This window comes from Nelumbo nucifera, chromosome 4 (assembly GCF_055504915.1).
Source record: "Nelumbo nucifera cultivar China Antique chromosome 4, China Antique-T2T, whole genome shotgun sequence".
NCBI classification, from domain to species: Eukaryota; Viridiplantae; Streptophyta; class Magnoliopsida; order Proteales; family Nelumbonaceae; genus Nelumbo; species Nelumbo nucifera.
In genome coordinates, this window is record NC_142652.1 from 47,687,823 (window position 1) to 47,711,250 (window position 23,428).

Genomic DNA, 23,428 nt, shown 5'->3' on the forward strand with positions numbered 1-23,428 from the left:
GCAGCTAAATATGGGTCAAATAACAGAATGTGGGATTCAGATGGGTGTTCAGAAAGTACCCCCATTTCATGAAAGGCATAAAGTATGAAGTTGGAAAATGGGCAGTGGCTGAGTATTTGGAAGTGCAGAATGATATACTGGGGTTTAGATCCCCAAATTCCGGAGAAATTTAAATGATTGGGAGGTGTATTCCCTTCTTAACCTCTTTTAGTTGTTGTATAATAAAAGGCCAAGTGGGGAAAGGGAGGACAGGAGGGTGGGGCTATATAGAAGTCAGGCAAGTTGACCTCTACTTGACCTAATAATCTGGCCCAATTTGCATCCCTTTCTCTTTCAAAGATTGCAAATGATATCCATTTGTCTTGATTCAAATTTGAATATTATCCAATCAACATGATCTGAATTTGATCTATTTATAATTGGGTAAAAAATCTACCCAATCAAATTGAATATACAATCTTTTCATGGGTAAAAAATCTACCCAGTCGATATGTGTGAAATGTGAAAATTACTTTTCATGTGTTTAACTGTATGATACACTTTTTGTTTCTTTAACTTTTTTTTTTTCAGTACAAGAATTCAGGGTTAGGTAAATAAACAAGGGTTCTAATGATTAAACATATACACCCCCATGGCCTAAAAAAATCCCTGTATTTGATGCATCTCTGATTTTCCAAGTTCAAGAATTTGGAAGAGAAATGTCCCATCCAAACTGTATTTTTTTTTTGTGGACTGCAGTTTTATGCAAAATATTAGCTAGAGAGAATCTGGTTAGAAGGGTCATATAAGTGAATGATGTTGGCTGTCACATATAGCAGATATGTAGAAATGGAAGATCACTTGTTACATTGCGATTTTTCATATAGGATATGGATAAAGATGCTAGAATTGTTTGGGCTGGAGATGTTCTTTCTGGGAGATATTAAGAGCATTTTAGGAGCTTGGGATTTAAAAGGTTTTAGTAAGGGCAGTAAGGGCGGTAAGAGTGGCATAGAGTATTATTCCAGCAGCAGTTTTTTGGGCATTGTTGGGGGAGAGAAGTGCTCATATATTTGAAGGAAAACAGGGTTCAGACGTTTCAGTAGAGGAGGTTATCAAAAGGGTAGTGGGTATACGTTATACTCATGGTTGGCAAATCATAATTTATTCAAGGGAAAGAATTACAATACCTTCATATCCTGGGAAAATATTTTTGTAATTTCATAGAATGAAGTTTTGATCCTTACATTTTGAGTTTTTTGGAATGAAATACTTTACATTAACAGTTTTCAAAAAAATGAATATCTATTATACAAGCTGTAATGGAGCTAGCCCATTGCTACTCCACGTTTACCCAAAGTCGCCCAGTTTCTTTTTACATTCATTCTAAAAGATAATTTATGCTAAGCAGTGTATATTTGTTCCATGAGCTAGATAGTCTTCAAGAGAGTTGGCAGACCTAGGGACCCATCTAAAATCTGTTTGCAAGCTGAGTCAGGTATCTGGCCTCTCTAATGTGGCATGTCATGCCTGAACCCCAGTTGCCCTGCCAGTGTCACTCCCTAGGCCAGGCTATTAAGGATTTGGAAACCCCTAATAAGTCACTGAGATTTGATGATTGTATTAGCCTCAGTCTTTGAAGTACTTCATGTAGTTCTGCTCTAATTGAATTACCTACTCCACTTGGTCCTGAAAAAGCAAAGAGAATATCTCTGTCACGATTATATTAGGAACCGTCAATACCTGATTCCTTTGGGTTTTCAATGCTGCAAATACCAAAGTTCATTTCCTTGTTATTGAAGGAACACCTGTGGTCTAACAGGAAAGTTTCTTTGGAGTGTCAATCACCACCGAGCATCCTCTAATAACACCTTCCAGGGAGTAATCTGAAACTCCTGCGTTGGTATCATCTAATGTGTTATAGAAATCTCAAATAGCCTAATAATTGAGTCCCAGTAGCTTTACACATAAAATGTAAGCTTATCACACTGAGACAAGGCTAAGTTAAACGTGGTTGGACATTTTGAAAACTAGCTTTTGGATAACTAAAAGAGGGAGGAAATGTTGGGAACTAATTTTGAAAAACAAAAACAATTCAACCAATTATATTAAAATTCTCTCATTGAGTTGGTAAAATCTTCCTTTACTGATGATAAAAAAGCTGTCTTCCATATTCCAAAATTAGGGGATGTGAAAAATAATGTTATTCAGACCTCATCAAAAGGGTAACACTGGGCATCAGATACATGGAAGAAAGGTATGGTGCCATACTCCTTTCAGACAGCTTGTTGGACTGGGTGACTAAGGAATTTGTTAGTCTTCAAAATATTAGAAGACGCCATACTTCTAAGTCCGTACAAAACTGTTATGATCAGCTGATGGCTAGACCGAGTGAAGGGTGGGAAGTATTTGCATGGCTCCTTGCATTAGATTTTGAAGATAGGCTGCCTCAAGGGAAAACGACATTGTGTAGGAGAAACGATATGCTTCATTCACTGCACAGTGGTCTCTTTCATATGTTCCTATTTCATCTTCTTTTTCAGAATGCTTTGGATTAAACCCGTTGCAAAGTTGCTTTGTCTGTTTGTATATTTTAGAATCAGTCATACCATTCATGGTATGTTGGGACCTGTTGAAAGAGAGAAGCTGGACATGGTAGCATAGGGAATTACTGTCTTTTCTGGCAATGAAAACTTCAGTCATACCAACAGACCATTGATTCAAATAAAACTCCAAAGGACTCCTCGCTGCTTAAAGCAACTAGCATGCATGTTTCAAAACAAAAGCATATATTATACTAAAAATAATAACCGACGAACACAAATAAATGAGGGTTTAAAGTTACTTTATGGTTGAATAGGCTGACTATAGTTGACTCTTGGCGAGCAGATGAAGTATTGCATCAAGAATAAAATCTATGCACATAAGCAAACAGTCCGAGTACGTGTAATGAACAATATATATATATATATTAGAAGTGATCAAAAAATTTTTTCCTTTTTTTTTTTAATTTTTGTTTTTTTTATTCCATGTCATTTTTTAAACTGCCAAATGAGATGCATTTTCCCAATAACCTAAATACTCTCTTCTCCTAAAATTTTTCCTAAACAACCTCTTCCACTATCTCTCACTTTCTCCAAAATTATCTCTAATTCTTACTTATCTTCTAAATTATCTATAATTTCTATTTCTCTCCTAAATTATCTCTAATTCCTATTTGTCCTCTCCCCTACTTTTTATCTATATCTATCTAAATAAAAGTTTGGATTAAAAAATTTAAGAATTATTTAAATATTTTAACAAAATTATAATAATTTTAAAATATTTGCTAAAAATATAAAAAATAATTTTATACTTTTACAAAATATATCATGAAATTATGTACTAACAATTTAAATTATGTTTTTCTGGATTATCAATAATTATTGGAGATTAAACTAGTTTTATTTATCAGAGATGAGACTATTAATTTAGCTGAAATTATGAGTGCTCGTGAATTGGTTCAATTCGGTCGTAAGCTATTTGGCCAATCAAATTGACATGGTTTTGTTGGGGAGTTGGCTAGCTAAAACCGATTGACCTTTTGTGAAATCCAACCCACTCAAATTGTATCAATTTGGGTTGATTTTTTGGTTTGGTCAGTTAGTTCAAAAGATTTAAACTAAAAATTTAAATTTAATTTTAAAAACTACAGTGCATGTATTAAAAAATAAATTTATAAATTAGATTTTATGTCAGTTAGATTTAAAAATTAGATATATATCCATGGTTAAGTTGTTTGATTTTAGTCGGTTTACAAATAGCCAAAGTGAAACTGATCCAACTTGGTCGAATTGGGAAATTTTTGAACCAAAGTCGACCTAAAATACTAGAAAAACGAGCAACTCAAGTCGAGTTGATCGGGTTGGTCGATTTTCATCAGTTTGAAGAATAAACCTAACTGAGATTAATTAGTTATTTTTGTATTATAAAAAAGTTATTAAAAGTAGTATATAAAATATGAATAATTATTAATTATTCAAAAAGTTGAAAATATAAAATAATTGTATACTCTTATGTGTTTCTATTAGGGTCATTTACTAGAACACACATTTAGTGATGGCAATTTTCCCCATCCCCGATGGAGACCCGACTTCCCCGACCCAATGGGGCTGGGGATGGGGATTGCTTTGGCGGGGTGGGGGCGGGGCGGGGACGGGGACGGGGATTAATAGGAATCCCTATTCGGGGTCGGGGACAGGGAATTTGATCCCCGTCCCGTTGCCATTCCTACACACCTTATAGTTTTACATATTTACTTAAATCTACCTCATAGTTTTCATTTTACTAAAACATCCCATATATTTTACAATTTATTTACTTAATCAACCTTTTATTAAGGAGTGTTTATTTTGCCATTAGACCCATGATTTTTTTCCAAAAATACTCTTAGCACTTTTTTGTATATAAAATAAAACTGACCAAATATAGCCAATAGAGTGGTTGTCCGTGTCTTATTAAGGGAAAATATGGTATTTTTATTTTTATTTTCTTTTGATTAAATTTATTTAATTGAACATTAGGGTCAACACTGTTATTTTTCACTGTCATCTAATGGAAGATTGATTAAATCCATTGCAAATTATAAGTGGTGTTTTAGTAAAATGCTAACTATAGGGTAGATTTTAGTAAATCCATGAAACTATAAGGGGTATTTTAGTAAATGACCATTTCTATTATTTAACTTTTGCTTAATAAATTCTGTGCATTGCATGGTTTCCCACTAATATATATATATATATATCAAGGTTCAAAGTATTGACATGTATTGGCCTGTACCGGTCAATATCGAGAGCACCCTGATACGCCCTTATAGAGGGTGTATTGGGGTTTTGACCAATTCAGGGGGTAGATCCTTAAGTCGGCCCCCCTGAACCGGTTTTGAAAAAAAATAAAAAAAAGGACCAATACTGCCCAATACCCCAAAGCGCTATGGGGTTGTTTGCCCAAGAATGTCACTTGGGTTATTATTATTGCATGGATATTGGTTCATCTTCCTTGATTGATATATGCTTTGGGGATTTGAAGCCAGGAGTAAAACCCTTTTGGGGGATTTTTTTTCAGTTATTGTAGACGTAGATAATTTTGTATAAGCTCCCTATAATGTCTGGCATCCAGGACGCTTGAGAAGCCAAATCAAGTTTATACTATGATTCATTAATATTTACTCATTCCTTAAATTTGGTAATACAAAAAAAGTGCACAACGACTTGGAAATAACATGCATGCTTGCATGCTTGTATATGGATGTAAAGAATAGGTACCCATGCCCACGTGAGACTAGAGCCCATAAGAATAACTTTTGTCTTTTGGAGGCCATAGTCTTGTATTTTTTGTGTTAGTCTGATACCCTCTTTTTTTATGTGTTTTTTTTTCATAGATTCTTCTTTTATTAGTTAAGGTTCTAAATATCGATACGCCGGTAGGGGTGTATCAGTATTTTTTTTTTTAAATCCAACCGGTTTAAGGTTCCTTCACCCCCTGAACTGGTCAAAACCCCGATATACCCTCTGTAAGGGTGTATCGTGGTGCTCTTGATACGATGTGTATCGGCTGATGCGGGTCGATACGAGTCGATTTTTTGAACCTTTGTTATTAGTATAATTTTTTGTTGATCTTTATCCAAAGTACATGGGAAAGGATCTAAAATTGAGAATTAAGATCAAGGATATCTAATTGAATATTTGGGATAAAATAGGGGTTTAGAACCTTTTCAAATGTAATTGTCAAGGTTCAAAGTATTGACATGTATCGGCCTGTATCAGCCGATACGTATCGTATCGGGAGCACCCCGATACACCCCTAAAGAGGGTGTATCGGGGTTCTGACCGGTTCAGGGGGTGGAGGATCCTTAAACTGCCCCCCTGAACCGGTTTATAAAAAATAAAAAAAAAGGACCAATACTGCCCAATACAAATATGTACAATGCAAATGCATACAAAATAATACAAAATACAAAGTTTTGTACTCTACATATTTGCATTTTTATCCCTTCCAAACTGAGCCTAAAGTTGATTTGGTTAAGAATTCTCTGATCATTATAGAGGTGCCATGATCCATTGTTCTTCTTGACAAGTAACATTGATAAATATGGGCTTGTGCTGGGCGTAATTGATCTTGAACATAACATGTTGGTGACCTTCTTCTCCCTCTTTGATCTCTGATAATATGGGTATCAGTAAGGCCCAACATTCAAGTCCACCGCCCGGTATGAGATTGATTTGGTGATCTTGTAGTTTGGTAGGGGATAACTCTTCTTGCTCCTTGAAGATGTTTGAAAACTCTTGTAATAGTTGGTGTAATGCTAGGTCACTCGTCACAGGTGATTGTAATTCCTTGTCATCTTAGATAGAGGTGGTGAGTGAATAAAGTTGCAACAAGACCCCCTGCTCATGTTTCATGGATGCCTTGGTGAATTTTCTGTTCCTACAACCTTATCCTCCACCTTGAGACCCCTCCATATCATATCTCGTCCATGCAATTGAAGCTTCATTTGAAGCTTAGTGAAATCTCAAGTGATGGATCCTACATTCACAACCATTGAGTCCTTCGTACCACGTTTGTGCCTTCGAGGGGTAACAAAGTAAAAATATCCATGATGAGATTCCTTGAAGCTTCATCATGACCCCTGAATAGAGTCCCTAGCTCATCAACCTTTAACCATGAGCTATAATCACCTCGATCCTTCCATCGGGAGTTACCTCAATGCCAGCCTTGGTCGCAATCAATCTTTTCACTCAGGAAGTTAAGAGTATTGCCCAAGTTTATCAACATTGTTACCGGCATTTGAGTTCCAGTCATGGCGTGGAGTGTGATTGTTGAGACCTCCATATCTTTTTCATTACCCCTTTATCGTCCCTTTCTTAAAGCTCAGTGGGTGTCATCCTCTTGATGGTAGGTAGCCTTGGCTTGGTTATGAAGACTAGGCCCACTATTGAAGAGATGGGCCTCATAAAGACAAGCTTAGCCCATTATCGGAGAGAGAGCGAGAGAGCGATAGAGAGAGAGAGAGAGAGAGATGGGTCTCTAAGCCTATATTTCGATAGAGTCCTTGAGGCTACTGATGAAACAACTAGCTTGTTGAACATAAGTAAGTTTTTCTATCTTGCTAAGTAGTAAGTAGTCATTTAAATTGGGATTAATAAACCCGCATAATCTCGATTTGTCTTAATTTGGTGAGGTGGTTCCCAAAGAAACAATCATAGTGATGCAGATCAAAGTTGGCAAGGTCCTCAGAGTAGTTCAGAGTTCACCTGCAAAGAGGGAAGATGAGGTTAGAGGGCCCGAGGTGATATCCCGGGTTTGTACCGATGGTCAAGTTAGTTGCTGAGCTGTTCGAAGGGGGTAGGTGAGAATTCAGTGAATCAAAAAGTGTGAATTGAATGCTAATCTAACCTTTATATAGGCTTCAGATGCATGCTAGGAGAATACATGTTGAGTAGGCACAAGACAACTGTTCGAGACACTTGATATTTGGCCTTGAACTCCTGGAGCTCGGTCAGGTCACACGGAACTCGGTCAGGACACCTAGGGCTCGGTCAGGACCACTTGGCAGGCAATTAAGCCACCTAGTGCTCGGGTGTAATCATGCTCGGTTGACCTGTTGGCCACATCACAAATGCATGGTGTGGGCCTAGGGCCCACTAGCTGATGGGGTTGTCTTACGTGTTGACAGTTCTGTTGCATGGGTTTCTGCCAAGTAGCCACCTTCCGGATACATGGTGGAGTTCGGTACTCGTCTTCTATGGCATCTCATCTCGCCAAGAACTGCCTCCTCAGGCTACATGTCAGTAGTCCTTTGAGGTCGTCGTCTGGTCAAGACTTCGCAGGAGCTCGTTCCTCAAGCTACGCATGACATGACGAGGTGGGTTTATGATCCCGAGGTGATTCCTGTCATCCTGAGATCGTGATAGGTCGTCGAGGTTTGGTCTGCATGCCAGGTTGTGGCTTTTTTTGTGACTGCCATGTGTTTAGTTATTTAGAGGTTGGTTTTACTCTCATCCCTTGCCCTCCACTTTTGAGGTCGAGGTGGTTCGGCTCAAGTAAAGGAAGTCTTCATTTTGGAAATATTCTTTGTTGGGTGTTTGGTTGCCTGTCTTTGTTTGATCCCTTTTGATCCGTTTGGGAACACCACTTGGGAGGACTCTAACAGGTGCGTTGCTCGCACGCATGGGCCAGAGGTTGTTTATTAACCTAATTCAAACTTTAAAAGTGTGCTTAACTAATTTGGTTCCTTGAGGAGTTTAATCATCGTGAATCTTGGCCGCTGGTTTGGTTTGATTGTAGATATTTGTTGTTTGCTTCCTTTGCCTATAAATATGGATCCCATGGGGGGTCCATTTTGCACATTTGTCTTTGAAGTGGTACCCTACTTGAGGTTGGAGAGATTGTTCCCAAATGTCTGTCTGCTAGTTTCTTCTCATTTCGTCTTTCTTCTTCAGTTTGTCCTGCGTGAGTCTTCTCTTTATGAGTTCCTTTTTTTTTTCCTTTATTCTGTTAGTTCTATGTTGAACTCCATAGACAACGAGTTTGCAGAGATTGAGTTGGTAGAGAGGGAGGTTGTGAAATCAGCCTCCTAAGCTCGTAGAGAGTTGGGGGAGTTCACCTGGTCTCTAACAAGATCGAAATTAGCCCCAATGAACCCTTCACCCCTAGCCAATGTACCTTAGTCGACCTGTAGAGGATTCATCTTCTTTATGGGGGTCCCGACGAGTTCCGTTTTAGGCTTTCCATTCCCAGCGAGGCCCCCTAGCACCATAGTCATAACGAGGTTTGTGTGTTCGAGCAACACTTCATTGTGAGGTTGAGGTTTCCCCTTCCTCGTCTAGTTATCAACCTTCTTAATTGCTTCTTAATCACTTTAGGGCAGCTTTCCCCTTACACCATTAGACTTATAATCGGTGTTGCATCGGTGAGGCATGCACACAAAGTTTCCATTAATATAAGGGCTTTCTTGGTTCTCTGTGGTCTTAACCACACCCCTGATGACAAAAAATTCTGTTATTTTACCTTCGAGACCAATAAGAAGTTCCTCGAAGGCCTCCCAAACAAGGTCTCAAACTGAAAGTCAAACTACTTCTTCATCGTCCAAGATAGTTTCTAGAGGTTCATTAATCACCGGGGCTTGGCTATTGGTGACCCTAACGGTCAATACGTGACCTTGGAGGAATCGAGCCAATTGTAGGAGGTTGCTCGTCTCGAGCTGAAGATTGATGATTTCCTGATTGAGGACACACTCCTACGAGTTGGCTTGAGCCCAAAGTGTCAAGGTAGTTTATCTTCGGTTTGATTAGAGTTCTATCCTTGACATGTATTTTTGCTTTCTCTGAGCTGAATACTAACTATACTGTCTCATATGGTGCTTTTTCTTTTTCCAAGAGAGCTATGGACTTGACGCTAGGAAGATTTTACACTAGCAGGAAGCCAAGGCTGAAGAAGAGGAAGACCATAGAAGCCGAGCCTTCTCATGATGTCGAGGTGTGAGTTACCTCATCTGCCCTTGAGGTCATTTCCATTAATGATGAGGTTCTTTAGGCCAAGGTAACTGAATAACCCTTCGGGATGGAAGCGCAGTCGGGGCTAAGGACACTCCAATGCCTCCACCTCCAGTGACTTTTCGGACACTGATCTCCTCTGTTCCCTCAACTACTACACAAATGGGACCTTTCGTTCAGCCCTTTGAACGGGCGTTGATTTGGACTGCTATGTAGTTGGTTTGCCAAAATGATAATGTGCAGAATCGTGCCATTGCTTGCGAGCTGAGCAGGGGGTCAGTGCTGCCTTCTTCTTGGGCGGAGATTAAAAGTTTGCCCTTTGATGTTATGGAGACTCGCCTCTTCAAATATATTATGAAGGTAAGGTGACAACTTCCTACCCTTTTGCTTCTTCGTGCTGCTTTACGGTGTCCCTTATCTTTCCTCGATGTTCTAGGCCAATGCTATGGGCCAAGGGGTGTGCGAACGAGCTCAGAGGCTGTAGGACCGAGTTGATAACTTAGCTCAGATAGAAGAAGGTTATCTTGTTGAGCTAACAAGGCGTTGAAAGAGAAGGATCAGGTGGTGTCCATCTTTGAAGCTCTCAAGGCTGAGCATGAAACGATCGTCGCCAATCATTGGACAACTATTACCAAGTTATCCCAAAAGCTTAAGGCGTTTGAGTTTGAACGCTGTGTGTTGTTAGACGAACTCAAGGACCGAGAGGAGAGGGAGAATGCGATAAAGGCTGGATTGTTGAAGGCTTAGGAGGAGCTAAAAGCCCGGTTGGAAAAGCTAAGGAAGAAAGAGAGGAATTGCTTGTAGCAACTCAGGAGAAAATGGTTGCTGACTTCAAGCTCTCCAGGGAGTATAGTTGGAGAAGGTCGAGTTTGCGAAGCCCTATGTGATGAAGGGTTTCAGGCTATGCAAGCTCCTTTCCACCAGGATCCTGGACAACCCCATTGGCTAGTTCAAGATTTTGGAGGCTCTAGATGAGTTCTTCTTGGTGCCTGACATGGACAGTGATGCTGAGGAGGAAACCACGACCACTAAATCTGACTTGACGACTCCTACAAGTGATTAGGCTTTCAGCAATCTGCCTCCTCTAGTGACCAGTTGATATTTTCTCTTTTTGGTGTACTCCCCAAGCTATTGTGCTTGGTTTTTATGATGTGGACCTTTTGTTACTTGCTTCTTTTGTCTTTTTGAACTTCTATGTACCAACCTTCTTTGATCAATAATAGAAATGCTCTCCTTTTTTATTTATGTGGTTATTAATTGAGTTTCTTGACTTAAGTCACTTGCTCACGTTATTCCGCCACGGTTGAGTTACAAACCCTTACTGTTAGCCCTCCTTTTCTGAGCTAATCCGATCATTGGCTCAAGTCATCCCTCTAGGGATTGAGTTTGCTTCTCGATGCCTTTGTCTTTTAAGAATCCTTTTGACATGGCATCAAGTTATGTGTGCAAAGTTCTCACCTCGGTTTGTTCCAAGTTGAGTTACAATGAGTAATGGATTATGGAACTTAAGGAACTTAGAATTTTATTTTAATTTCAAGCAATCTGAAACATAATACACCCTTAAGTTCATGGAAATCTAGGCACGAAGTACATCCCCTCCTCCCAAAGTTTGCAACATGTAAGTCGTCGGTCCTAATACTTAGACGACCTTGTATGGCCCATCCCAGTTTGAACTGAGCTTCCCTACTCTCGGCTCTAGTATGATCACTCTTCTTAAGGACGAGGTTGCTGACTTAGAAACTCCTCTTACGGACTGGAACATTGTAGTACTGGGTTACTTGTTGTTGGTAAGATGCAGTTCGTACATGGGCCTGATCTCTCACTTCTTTAATTGGGTACAAATAGTTCCAGAGCTCGTCCTCATTAAGGTCCTCCTTGTGAGCTTCGGTCTACAATGTTGGTACTTCAATCTTGGCCGGGATCACAACTTCTATTCCATATGTCAAGTTGAAGGGTGTCTCCTCGGTGGCTATCCTACTTATGGTTCTGTGTGCCCATAGCACACTGGTGAGTTCTTCCACCCAACATCCCTTAGCTCTGTCTAGCCATGTCTTTAGTCCTTGGAGAAAAGTGTGGTTGGTCACTTTGGCATTGGTTTGAGGATGATTAACCGTGGTGAACCACTGACAGATGCCCATATATTTACACCAATTCGAGAATTCAATGTCGTTGAACTATTTCTCGTTATTTGAGACTAGCACTCGAGGTAGTCTGAACTAGTAGATGATATTCTTCCACACAAAATTGTATATTCTGAGAAGTAATGATGGCTAGAGGCTCAAATTCTACCCACTTTGTAAAATAGTCAATCATGACCACGAGCTGCTTGCGTTGTTTGGTAGTCGGAGGGAAGGGTCCTGGTAGGTCGATCCCTCATTGCACAAATGGTCAGGGCCAATGAGGTACTGAAGGTCAGCTGCGGGTAGGTGAGGAATATTTGCATGGTATTGGCAGTGATCACACTTATTAACAAAACGAAGTGCATCGGCCTTCATGGTTGGCCAATAATATCCCTATTGAAGTGCTTTTTGGGCCAGTGACCTGCCCCCTGGTGTGCACTGCACACCCCTGCATGGATGTCTTAGAGTACATGCTCGGTTTCAAAAGGCTTGAGGCACTTGAGGTAGGGCAATGTGAATGGCTTTTTGTATAGTTGGTCCCTCATAATAACGTACCGAGCTGATTTCCTTAATACTCTTTTGGCTTCCAACTAATCTTATGGTATGACACCTGTTTGCAAATAGTTCAGTATCAGGTCCATCTAGATTAGTTAGGGTGCTAACACGGGAGAGACCTCGACACCAACGGTATCCAAGATGCTAGGTTGTTGTAAATCCTCCACATGCACAACTCTTCGAGAGTTGACGTCCACCGAGCTAACTAGTCTTGACAATGCATCAGCTTGGGCATTTTTTGACTTGGGAATTTGAAAAATAAGGAATTCTTTGAAGTGGAAACTAATCCTCGCACCATTGCTAAATACTTGGCCATACCAGGCTCCTGAGCTTCGTAGCACCTTGTCACCTGATTGATGACAAGCTAGGAGTCGCTGTACACTATGATCTTCGTTGCTCCAACCACCTTGGCCAAGTTTAACCCAACAATCAACGCTTTGTATTCCACTACATTATTTGATGCCTTGAACCCAAAGTGTAGTGCATATTCTAACTTAGCTTCTTTGAGCCCAAGCAAAATGAGACCGACTCCACTGTCCTTTTGATTAGATGACCTGTCTACATGCAAGACCCAGGTCGTCGATAGATCAAGATTGGGAACAAGTGCTAGATTGGAAGGTGCTTCTTTTAGAGTGGGTTGCTCCGGTGTGAAAGTGCATTCAGCAATGAAGTCGACCAGTGCTTGTACCTTGATCATAGGTTAGGGCTCGTATCTTATGTTGAATTCACTGAGTTCAACTGACCATTTGACCAGCCTTCTCAAGACTTTGGGTTTCGTTAGTACTTGTCGAAGCAGCTGGTTGGTGAGGATAGTTATGGTGTGCGTTTGAAAGTATGGTTGAAGTTTTCGAGCTGAGATGATTAAGGAATAGGCCAACTTTTCAATATTTGGGTATCTGGTCTCAGCATCTCATCTCACAAAGTATATGGGACGCTGGACCTTATCCTCCTCTCTTACGAGCACCGAGCTTATGACTTCGTCGCCAGTGGACAGGTAAAGCAACAACACTTCTCCTTGTTCGGGGGTCGTCATCAAGGGAAGTGAGCTGAGGTATTGCTTCAATTCTTCAAAGGCATTTTGACACTCTTGTGTTCACTCAAAGTCCTTTTTTTTATGTCCTTGAAAAATGGTAGGCATAGACCTCCGAGCTTGAAATTGAACTGTCCAAGGGTTGTAACTCGGCTGCTTAACCAATAGACTTCTTTGACAGATCTCCGAGGTTGCATGTCTAATATGGCCTGGACCTTCTTGGGATTAGCTTCAATGCCACACCGAGTTACCATGAACCCTAGGAATTTCCCGAGGTGACACCGGAGACACACTTATTTGGGTTGAGTTGAAGTTGACACTCAATTAATACCCCAAATATTTCATTTAAGTCGTTTATGTGGTTACTCGTAACTCGACTTTCAGCCACCATATCATTGACTTACACTTCAACATTCTTTCCTATTAGCTCTTTGAACATTCTATTTATGTCTTTGGTAAGTAGCCCCAACATTTTTTAATCCAAAGGGCATCATTTTATAACAAAATAATCCCAATTAAGTTACAAAAGAGGTTTTTTCTTCATCATATGGGTCCATCAAAATCTGGTTGTATCTAGAGAATATCCAAAGAACGCATCCATGAAGCTAAGTAGTTCATACCCCGAAGTTGCGTCAACAAGGCAATCTATTTAAGGAAATGGGAAGCAATCTTTAAGGCAGTCTCTGTTTAAGTCAGTGTAGTCTATACAAATTTGCCACTTCTCGTTCACCGTTTTTACGAGTACAACACTACTAACCTAGTCTGGATACTTCACTTATTTGATGAAGTCAGCATCCAACATCTTCCTGACCTCTTCCTCGATCTACTGCAAGCGTTTAGGAGTGAACTTCCTACTTTTCTGCACTACATGTCTAACATTGGGGTTGATGTTAAGCCTATGAGTTATGATTGAAGGGTCGATCCCAAGCATGTCAGTCGTGGACCAAGCAAATACATTAGAATTCAAACAAAGAAACCTTACAAGCTTGTCTCGCAAATCTGGAGGGAGGAGAGAACCGATCTGGATTGTCTTTTCTAGTTCTATTGTCAAGATGTGTATTGATATAGTTTGCTCGACGGGTTGAGCTTGGTTGGCGGCCTCCTCTGTCGGTCGGTCCAAATCCATGGCTATTGGTGTTGGCTTCTTCATCTATCTCTTCGGCTTCTCCTCTTTGGCAGGTTGCTTACCCTTTAGTGCCACCATGTAACATTGTTTAGAGTTGAGCTGGTTGCCCCAGACTGTTCCCATGCTATTCTCAGTAGGGAACTATGATCTGATCTAATCCAAGATCCAATCCTATTTGGTCGAATTTGAATCACCCTTGTTCATACCTTTGGATAGGATAATATGCTGTAATAAAAAATCATATCATATTTGGATCACCCCTATTTGATTTGATATATGTTATTTATTTATTTATAAATATATTATTTATATTGTATTTTTATAAATTTGTTATATTATTTACTTTTTATAAAAAACATGTATATATATGATGAAAATAATTTAAAAGATACTTGTTTTTTTGTTTTCTCTTTATTTAAATGGGTATATTTTATTTCTATTTTAATAATTATTAATTTTTAAAGAAAACAAGTCAAATCAGATCAGATCTGAAGATCCAACTTATTGATAGGATTCAAATTCAAATCAAGGTCTATAAGATCCAACGGGATTGGATCCGACATGAACAATGTCGGACTGGATTTAGATATACCCTGATTCAAATCCAATCCAATCTGTTTGCATTCCTAAGGTCGAGACCACGGTGTGGAGGGCATGAGCAAGGGTCTTCCGAATATGATGTTGTATGGTGAGGGTGAGTCTACTACTAAAAACATTTTCATCACACTAGCCTATCTTGGCGCGACCCCTATTGTTATCAGGTTGCAGATTTTCTCAATAGGTTTGACTATGTCCCCTAAGAAACCGACTAAATGTATGTCGGTCGGGGCTAGTTTCTTCTTGTCTAGATTCATTTGTTCAAATGTTGCAACAAACATGATATCAGTTGAACTTCCTAAATAAATTAAAATTCTCTTTACCAAGTAATTGGCCACCGTCATGTAGACAACCAAGAAATCGTCATGAGGGAACTGAACATCCTGCAAGTCATCATCAGTGAAGACTATGGGCTCGTTGGTCTTTGGGTTCTTTTTAGGTCGGCTCCCTGGGTTAGTTTGCAACTCTCGGATTGAGGCTCTTCTCGTGGCCTAGCTGCATCTTGCTATCGTCAAGTTGCTTGCAATGACATTTATGATACTTGCCATCTCGACCAAGAGTTTGCCTATCATTTGTTGCTGCTTTCAACTTATCTGAGGCCCGGTTGTCTTTCAGGAATTGTTTCAAATATCCTCTCAGGACCAATTCTTCAATCTTATTCTTTAGGTTGTTACAGTCCTTTGTGTCATGACTGACTGTGCGATGGAACTTGCAATGCTTCTTCTGGTTTCTTTTGGCTGGGTTCCCCTTTAGTTGAGGTGGCCATTTTAGAAACTCCTCGATCTGGACCTACATTAGGATCTGACCTCGAGGGGTGTTTAAGAATGTGTACGATTTGAACTATCGAGGAGGAGCTTGAGATTGTGTTGATAACCCTTCACCCTTCTCACCCTTGGTATTTTTTCTTCCTTCTTTCTCGTCTCCATCTCGCTTGCACTCCTTCATTTGGAATGCTTTCACAACATTCATGTACTTCGTTGCCTGTTTTAGAAATTCCTTCATGTTGCATGGAAGTGTCTTAGTCAGGGAGAATCCAAAATGCTTGTCCTTGAAACCTCGAACTGTTGTGGCCAACTCGACGACGAGATCAAGGTCGCATATTTCTAGTGCCTCATTCTTGAACCTCTAACTTGTAGCAAAGTGAGTAATAAATAATTCTATAAACTGGGTCCAACTCTCTATGGACCATGGTGGTAGTTTGGAATACTATAATTTGGCTGTTTCCTAAAGGTAGTAGGAAAGGCTAAACACATGCCCTATTATGAATTAAGAGATGTGTGACTCCAATTCAAGGCGGGTAGAGAGTGGGTAGGAAAAGTTTGTAGGAAATCTGGGCTCCCTAATACGCGGTGGGATGTTCTATGAGTTCGGCGTGAGGAGCGCTCTCATTTATGTCATGTGTTTTGAAAAAAAAAGTGTATGGCATGTTCCTTATGACTTGTGAGACATTTCTAAAATTCTGATCCTTGTATGTTGTTATTCATGGGGAGATGTTCCCAATGTACGGTGGGATTTTCTATGAGGTTGGTGTCAGTGCGAGAAGCAAATCCCAATTCATATTCATTTATGTCATGTGTTTTAAAAAAAAATGTGCATGGCATGTTGCATGTTGCATGTTAGATATTTCTAAAATTCTAATCCTTGTATGTTCTTATTCATGGGGAGACGTTCTCAATGCACAGTGGGATTTTCCATGAGGTTGGTGTGAGTGTGAGACGCAAGTTCCAATTATTTTGAAAAAAATGTGTATGTCATTTGTTAGACAGTATATGCCCTTAGCTCCAATCAGAATGATGTACATTATGACATTTAATGTAAATGAATAAAGTACATATTTAATTCATGTTATTATGGTGTGTTTCTGTGTAATACCCTTAAACTGGACACATATAAGACTCGTGTTAGTTTAGAATCTTCACAGTCGTTGGATAGATTTGGGGAGATTTATTCTGCCAAGGCTGACACTGATGTGCCGCCAAGTTGGTTGGGGTGGCTTGTCTCAACTGCTAGGGTGAGACCTGAGGTACATGCAGTGTGGGTTTTCTTGAAACCCTGAACCAGACCAGAATTCCAGTATTGCCCTGGACCTTGGAGATAGATGGGCAAAATTGGAATGTTACACCTGACCCCTAGACTCGATTATGATACTACACTAGGTGTTGGATTGGGTTGTCTTTGATATACCAATTAGTGAGATCCTTAGAGGGGGTCAAAACCTAGGTATGTTGGGACGGTCCGATAATTCATCTGAGTGGGTGATCATAGTGACTGGATCAACCCCTTTGTCAGACAAAGTGAATGATCGGGGATGCACTCTCTCTGATGGAAACCTAAACTGCCGGCAATTGATTTTAACCGTTGAAATCTGTTTTGCAAAATATATTTATATAGAGATATACATATATATTATGGTTTCAAAATATTTGCAAAATGTTTTAATTACCGGGATCCATGTGAGTAGAGAGTGCAACACTGTACCTTGCAGCCGAGGTAGAGGTTCTCTCTTGTCGGGTAGTGTTTGCTCATTATGGGCTGAGAGGTTAAGTGTAATACTATTGAGGGTAATACCTAATAGGCTAATCTTGCATCTGCCCACAATCCTTGGGTTTTTTATAAAGTGGGTTGACCCAATGACCATTTAGTGTAAATGTTGGGCCCATTAAGAGCCCATGGTGATGGACTCAGGGGTTCACTGTCTCCTATAGTGAATTTGGTCAGGCCTTGTAACAAAGGCTGTGCTGAACCCATGTGGCTGATGTGTAGATCAATGTTTGAGTCCCATGCCATACAAGGATAACCAACTGGGCAGTAGTTAGGAGGCTAAGTGAGCAGATGGACTTAATGGGCCTAAAGCCCAATTCGAACTGGCTTAATGAGATTAATTAAAAGAGGGTGGTTCTGGGATTTAGATCAGAAGATAGGATAAGGGATTATCCCTATCCACTCAAAGAGTCCACATCCAAATAAAGGTTTGGATCAGGAAACTCCTAATTAGATTAGGAAGGTTGATCTTTATCTGCAGATAAGATAAGGGATTATCCTTATCTCTTAAAGAGAGTCTAGATCCAAATAAAAGATTTAAATTAGGAAACTCCTAATGAGATTAGGAGAACCTCTCTTTAAGGCTATAAATAGAAGAGCAAGGCGAACCTCCAGATCATCTAACAGATTGCTGAATTCCAAAGAGAGACAACATAGTTTGACTGCACTGTCTCATTCTCTCCTGCTTTTGCCGCCATACCAGTTCGATCTCCACCTGTGGGAGCGATCAAGAAGGGTTCTTGATATTACCTTTTGGCAGAAAAGGTGATCTGAAGTCGTGCTCACTAGCCCCCCATCAGATTCTGGCTGAAGAATTCGGTTCTTGCTGAAGAACCATCCTACTGATTCTGCTTCAGCTTGCACCGTGTCATCTTCGGTGGAAGCAGTCTTTGGATTTTTCCTTGGGCGTGAACACCTTCATTGGAGGTTATTACTACTTCGTATCAGGTATATCCCTCCACTCCCTTTTGCTTTCAGATCTGGTTTGGTTTGGGTTCAAGATTGATCATTGAAAATGCAGTTTTCTAAAATAGGGAATGTGATTCCCACATGGGAGAGAGATAAGTTTTTGAAATTTTGCCCAACCTTCCTACAGGGTTCAGCCATCCATATGATGGATCTCTCATCCCTGCAGTGGTATCAGAGCCAGGTTCAAATCTTGAACCAAAATTAACCAGATCTGGAATACGCAAATGGGCAGAAGGCATTCTACCCGATTTGCGCAGATTAGCATTTTCTGGGAAATTTGTTCCCAGATTTTGGGTGATTGATCTGAAATTAAATATTTATAAATCTGAATTATATTTAGAATTGTTCTACATATTTTTCTTGAAGCTTATTCAGATGCAAATTGGAGGAGTTGTCTAGTTGATAGAAAATTTGAAGGTGGCTTCTGCATATTCTTTAGTGGTAATCTCATTTCCTGGGTTCCCGAAAGTAGTCCACTGTACCACGCTCTAGCATAGAGTTAAAGTATTGTAGCCTTGCCTCGACTACAGTGGAGTTGACCTGGCTGGAGATGCTTCTTATTGAATTTGGTGTCTCTCTCCAGGCTGCCCACTCTATGGTGTGACAACTTAAGTGCCACACATCTCTCTTAACCTCGTCCTTCACTCCAAAGCCAAGTACATTGAACTGGACGTTCACTTCCTTAGGGAGAAAGTGGCAGATTGCTCTGTCATTGTTTCTCATATTCAAAATGTGGATCAAATTGTCAATATTCTCTCCAAACCATTGTCTCCCACATGATTTGAATGCCTTCAATCCAAACTTATGGTAATGCAATCCCCGTCTCGTTTGAGGGGGGATGTAAGGGAATATAATAACCAGTACATGCATGGGCTGGGTTGACAATGGTCCATGCATGGCCAACCCACCATGTATTTAACAGCCAAGTCTCGTGGATAAGGACTCAAAAGGATAAGGTTTATCGATTGTCTCTTATCATGACTCTTATCATTATCATATAATTTGTTGTAACAATATATTTTCAAATTTTAAATTTGTAATTGTACAACTCACTGTCTATATACATCAAGACAATCTCTTCAGGCATATCAGGATGATTGACCCTATTTTCTCTCCTTCAAACTCTAGTAGAGAGAAGAAAGGTGGATGGTAGAAGTGTAGATCGCCTATTTTGGTTTTATCGTTACCTAGGTTCAATGCTGAGGGGTGGAAGGAGGTGAACAACGGATTCTCATGTTGGTGAAGAGATAGAGACAATGATAAATAGGAAGAGAGAGAAATGAGGGAATGAGAGAGTGAAAAGAGGTCAGGCAAGAAGGAGACATCACTAGGTTACTCGGTTTCTTGGATCGAAGGAGATGGGCCCCCTCTTAAATGAAAATCTTATTTTAGGTTGTATATTAGGTCATCTGGGCATTTTCATAATTTTTGGATGTTTAGGGGCATTTTCTTGTTTTTGGGTTGAGAGGGTAAAACCAAGATTCTCATTTAATGGTGGTCATTTTTGGATTAAAGTGTGAAGGGTTGAGATGGCTTGAGTATATAGTGGTTTTGTGTATATAGGTAATGAGATTGACCAAAATGGAATTTTTCTAGTTGAACGGGAAAATAAGGGTATTTTTTGACAAAACTTGATTGGGTAGGCTTTCGGGAATTTTAGGTCGATTGGTGGGGTCAAATTAGTCCAACAGTGCTTGGATCAAGGGAATTTGATGTACGAGCAATTTGACGCGTGGAAGAATGCAGAAAGAATTTTCTTTCGATGGATGAGCACATTAAAAAAAAATTTGAGTTGAAATTTCATAGGGTGGGGTTTCTAAGGGGCATGGATGAATTCGTAGGGTTTTATCAATTTAGATATGTTTGGGATAATGGAGTTTGTGGTATAAGCAATCCGATGCACGAGAAAGCCCGAAATGGGATCTCCGTCCAATGAATGGGCAGATCGAGGAATTTTGAGTTGAAATTTTATAGGATTGGATTTCTGAATGTCTTGGATGAATAGTCAAGATTTTATTGATTGGTTCAAATGTGTTCGGATCGAGTAAATTTGAAGTACGAGAAATCCAATGCATAAAAATGTGTGAAATGAAATCTTCGTCTGATAGGTGGACAAATGAAGGAATTTTGAGTTACAATTTGATAGAGTGGTTTTTATAAGGGGCCTGGATGAATTAGCAAGGTTTATTTGATCCAAATGTGTTTAGGCTAGGGAATTTGGGGTATGGGTGGTCTTACCAATGAGATGGCTCAAAATTAAATCTTCATTGAGGGGTAAATGAGGGGATTTTGCAATGAAACTTGTAGTGGGGGTTATAAGGTGTCCAAAAAGGTTACAATGGGGTTTGATTGTCTTAGGAGGTGTGTCATGATGCAGATATTCAATTTGGATGATTGAGGCCAATGAAAAGGCACAATTTGGAATCCTTTTATATAAGGTATAAAACGAGTGTTTTTGCATCTGAATTTTGGTGCATGGCCAATTGGGAGGCCTAGAAAGCTGGTAATGGTAAGATTTGAGGGTCTTCAGGGTTGTACCGTGATGTGGATCTTGAATTTGAAAGTAGTGGACAATAAGGGAGGTCGACCCAAAATCTTTTTTGTAGGAAGGGAAAAATGAGGATTCTAGGTCTACAATTTGATGGAAGGTTGGTCAGGATTTCTAGAAAGATGAGGACATGATTTGAAGGTCTCAAGGAAGGTGTTGTGATGGAGATCTTGGCTTAGGAAAGCTATGACCAATGAGAATGGTCGATTTAAAATATGTGTTAGAATGGATGGGTATCTTAGTGTATTTGGGCTCTGATGGGAGTGTTTAATGACTTTATATATGTTAGAATCATAGGAATCTGGGTAGTAGGTATTTTAGCCAATGAGGAGTCTCAAAATGGAATCTTGGTTTGATTGATGGGTAAATGATGAAATTTTAGGTTAAAACTTGGTGGAGTGATAGGAATTTAGGTTATGGGATTGTTGGGAGGGTTTGATAGTTTTAAGGATGTATGGATAACAAGTTTTAGGTTTGAAAAGTGTTGTAGTATTGGATTCATTGAAATAAAATCTTTGATGGATGAATAGCAAGATCAAGTAATTTAGGTGTAAATTTTGGTGTGATTTGTTGTTTCAAGGTTTTGTTTAATGTAATGGAATCTGATTGTATCACAGGTGTGGTGATTGAAGGGATGAGAGATCCATCGTATGGATAGCTGAACGCTGCAGGAAGGTTGGGCGAAATTTCAAAAAATTTCTCTCTCCCATCTGGGAATCACACTCCCTATTTTAGAAAACTACATTTTCAATGATCAATCTTGAATCAAACCAGACCAGATCTGAAAGCAAAAAGGAGGAGAGGGATATACTTGATACAGAGTAACAGTAACTCCTAATGATGGTGTTCATGCCCAAGGAGAAAAACAAAAACTGCTTCCACTGAAAATGACACAGTCTGAGGTGAAGTAGAATCAGCAGGATGGCTCTTCATCAAGAACCGAATTCTTCATCAAGAATGGGGTAGAGGGTTGGTAAGCACGACCTCAGATTCCTTCTTCTACCAAGAAGTAATATAAAGAACAATTCTTGATCACTCCCACAAGTGAAGATCGAACTGGGTAGGGGCTGCAAGAACAAGGAAGAACTTTACAAACTGTTGTAATGTTTGTTGTGTCTTTTGCATGTCCACCCTGCTCTCTTATTTATAGCCTTAAAGAGACAACCTCCTAATCTGATTACGAGTTTCCTAATCCAAATCTTTATTTGGATCTGGACTCTTTTAGTGATAAGGATAATCCCTTATCTTATCTGTAGTTTAAGATCAGCTTAATCCTAATCAAATTAAGAGTTTCTTGATCCAAATGTTTATTTGGATCTGGACTCTTTAAGTGGATAATACTTACCCTCTTATCTTTATCTGCTGATCCAAACCAAGATTTGCCCCTATTTAATTAATTAACCCAATTTGAATTGGGCTTTTGGCCCATTAAGTTTATGTGCTCACTTACCCTCTTAACCTATTGCCCAGTTGGCTCTCCTTGTATGACGTGGGACCCAAACATTGATCTACACATCAACCACATGGGTTCAGTACAACCTTTGCTACAAGGCCTGGCTGAATTCACTGTAGGAGACAGTAAACCCCTGAGTTGGCCCAACATTTACACTAAATGGTCCTTGGGTGCAGCCACCTTATGAAAACCCAAAGACTATGGGCAGATGCAAGATTAGCCATCAGGTATTACTCTCAATGGTCTTACACTTAACTTCTCAGCCCATAATGATCAAACACTTCCCGACAAGAGAGGACCTCTCTCTCGATTGCAAGGAACAGTGTTGTACTCTCTACTCACATGGATCCCGAGAATTAACCTTTTGCAAACATTTTGAAACCATAATATATATATATATATATATATATATATATTATATCTTTATATAAATATATTTTGCAAAACAAATTTCAATGGTTGAAATCAACTTCCGGCAGTTTAGGTTTCCATCAGAGAGAGTGCATCCCCGATCATTCACTTTGTCCGACAAAGGGGCTGATCTTATCACTATGATCACCCAATCAGATGAATTCTTGGACTGTCCCAACATACCCATGTTTTGACCCCCACAAAGGATCTCACTGATTGGCATATCAAAGAAAGCCCGATCCTACACCTAGTGCAGTACCATAATCGATTCTAGGGGTCAAGTGTAACATTCTAGTTTTGCCCATCTATCTCCAAGGTCTAGGGCAATATTATAATTTTGGTCCGGTTCAGGGTTACAAGAAAACCCACACTGCATGTACCTCAGGTCTCACCCTGACAGCTAAGACAAGCCACCCCAAACAACTTGGTGGTACATCAGTGTCAGCCTTGGCAGGATAAATCTCCCTAGATCTATCCAACGGCTGTGAAGATTCTAAACTAACACGAGTCTCATAAGTGTCCAGTTTAAGGGTATTACACAGAAACACTCCACGATGACATAAATC

General features: G+C 39.8%; 1 long non-coding RNA gene across 1 annotated transcript; it reads left to right on the forward strand.

Annotated features, from left to right (window-relative positions):
- Nucleotides 1-5,801: 5,801 nt before the first annotated feature.
- On the forward strand, nucleotides 5,802-10,755 carry LOC104611803 (uncharacterized). The gene is made up of 2 exons (XR_016085855.1): nucleotides 5,802-9,287; nucleotides 9,397-10,755. It is a non-coding gene; the product is annotated as an uncharacterized LOC104611803 (long non-coding RNA).
- The last annotated feature ends 12,673 nt before the right edge of the window (nucleotides 10,756-23,428 follow it).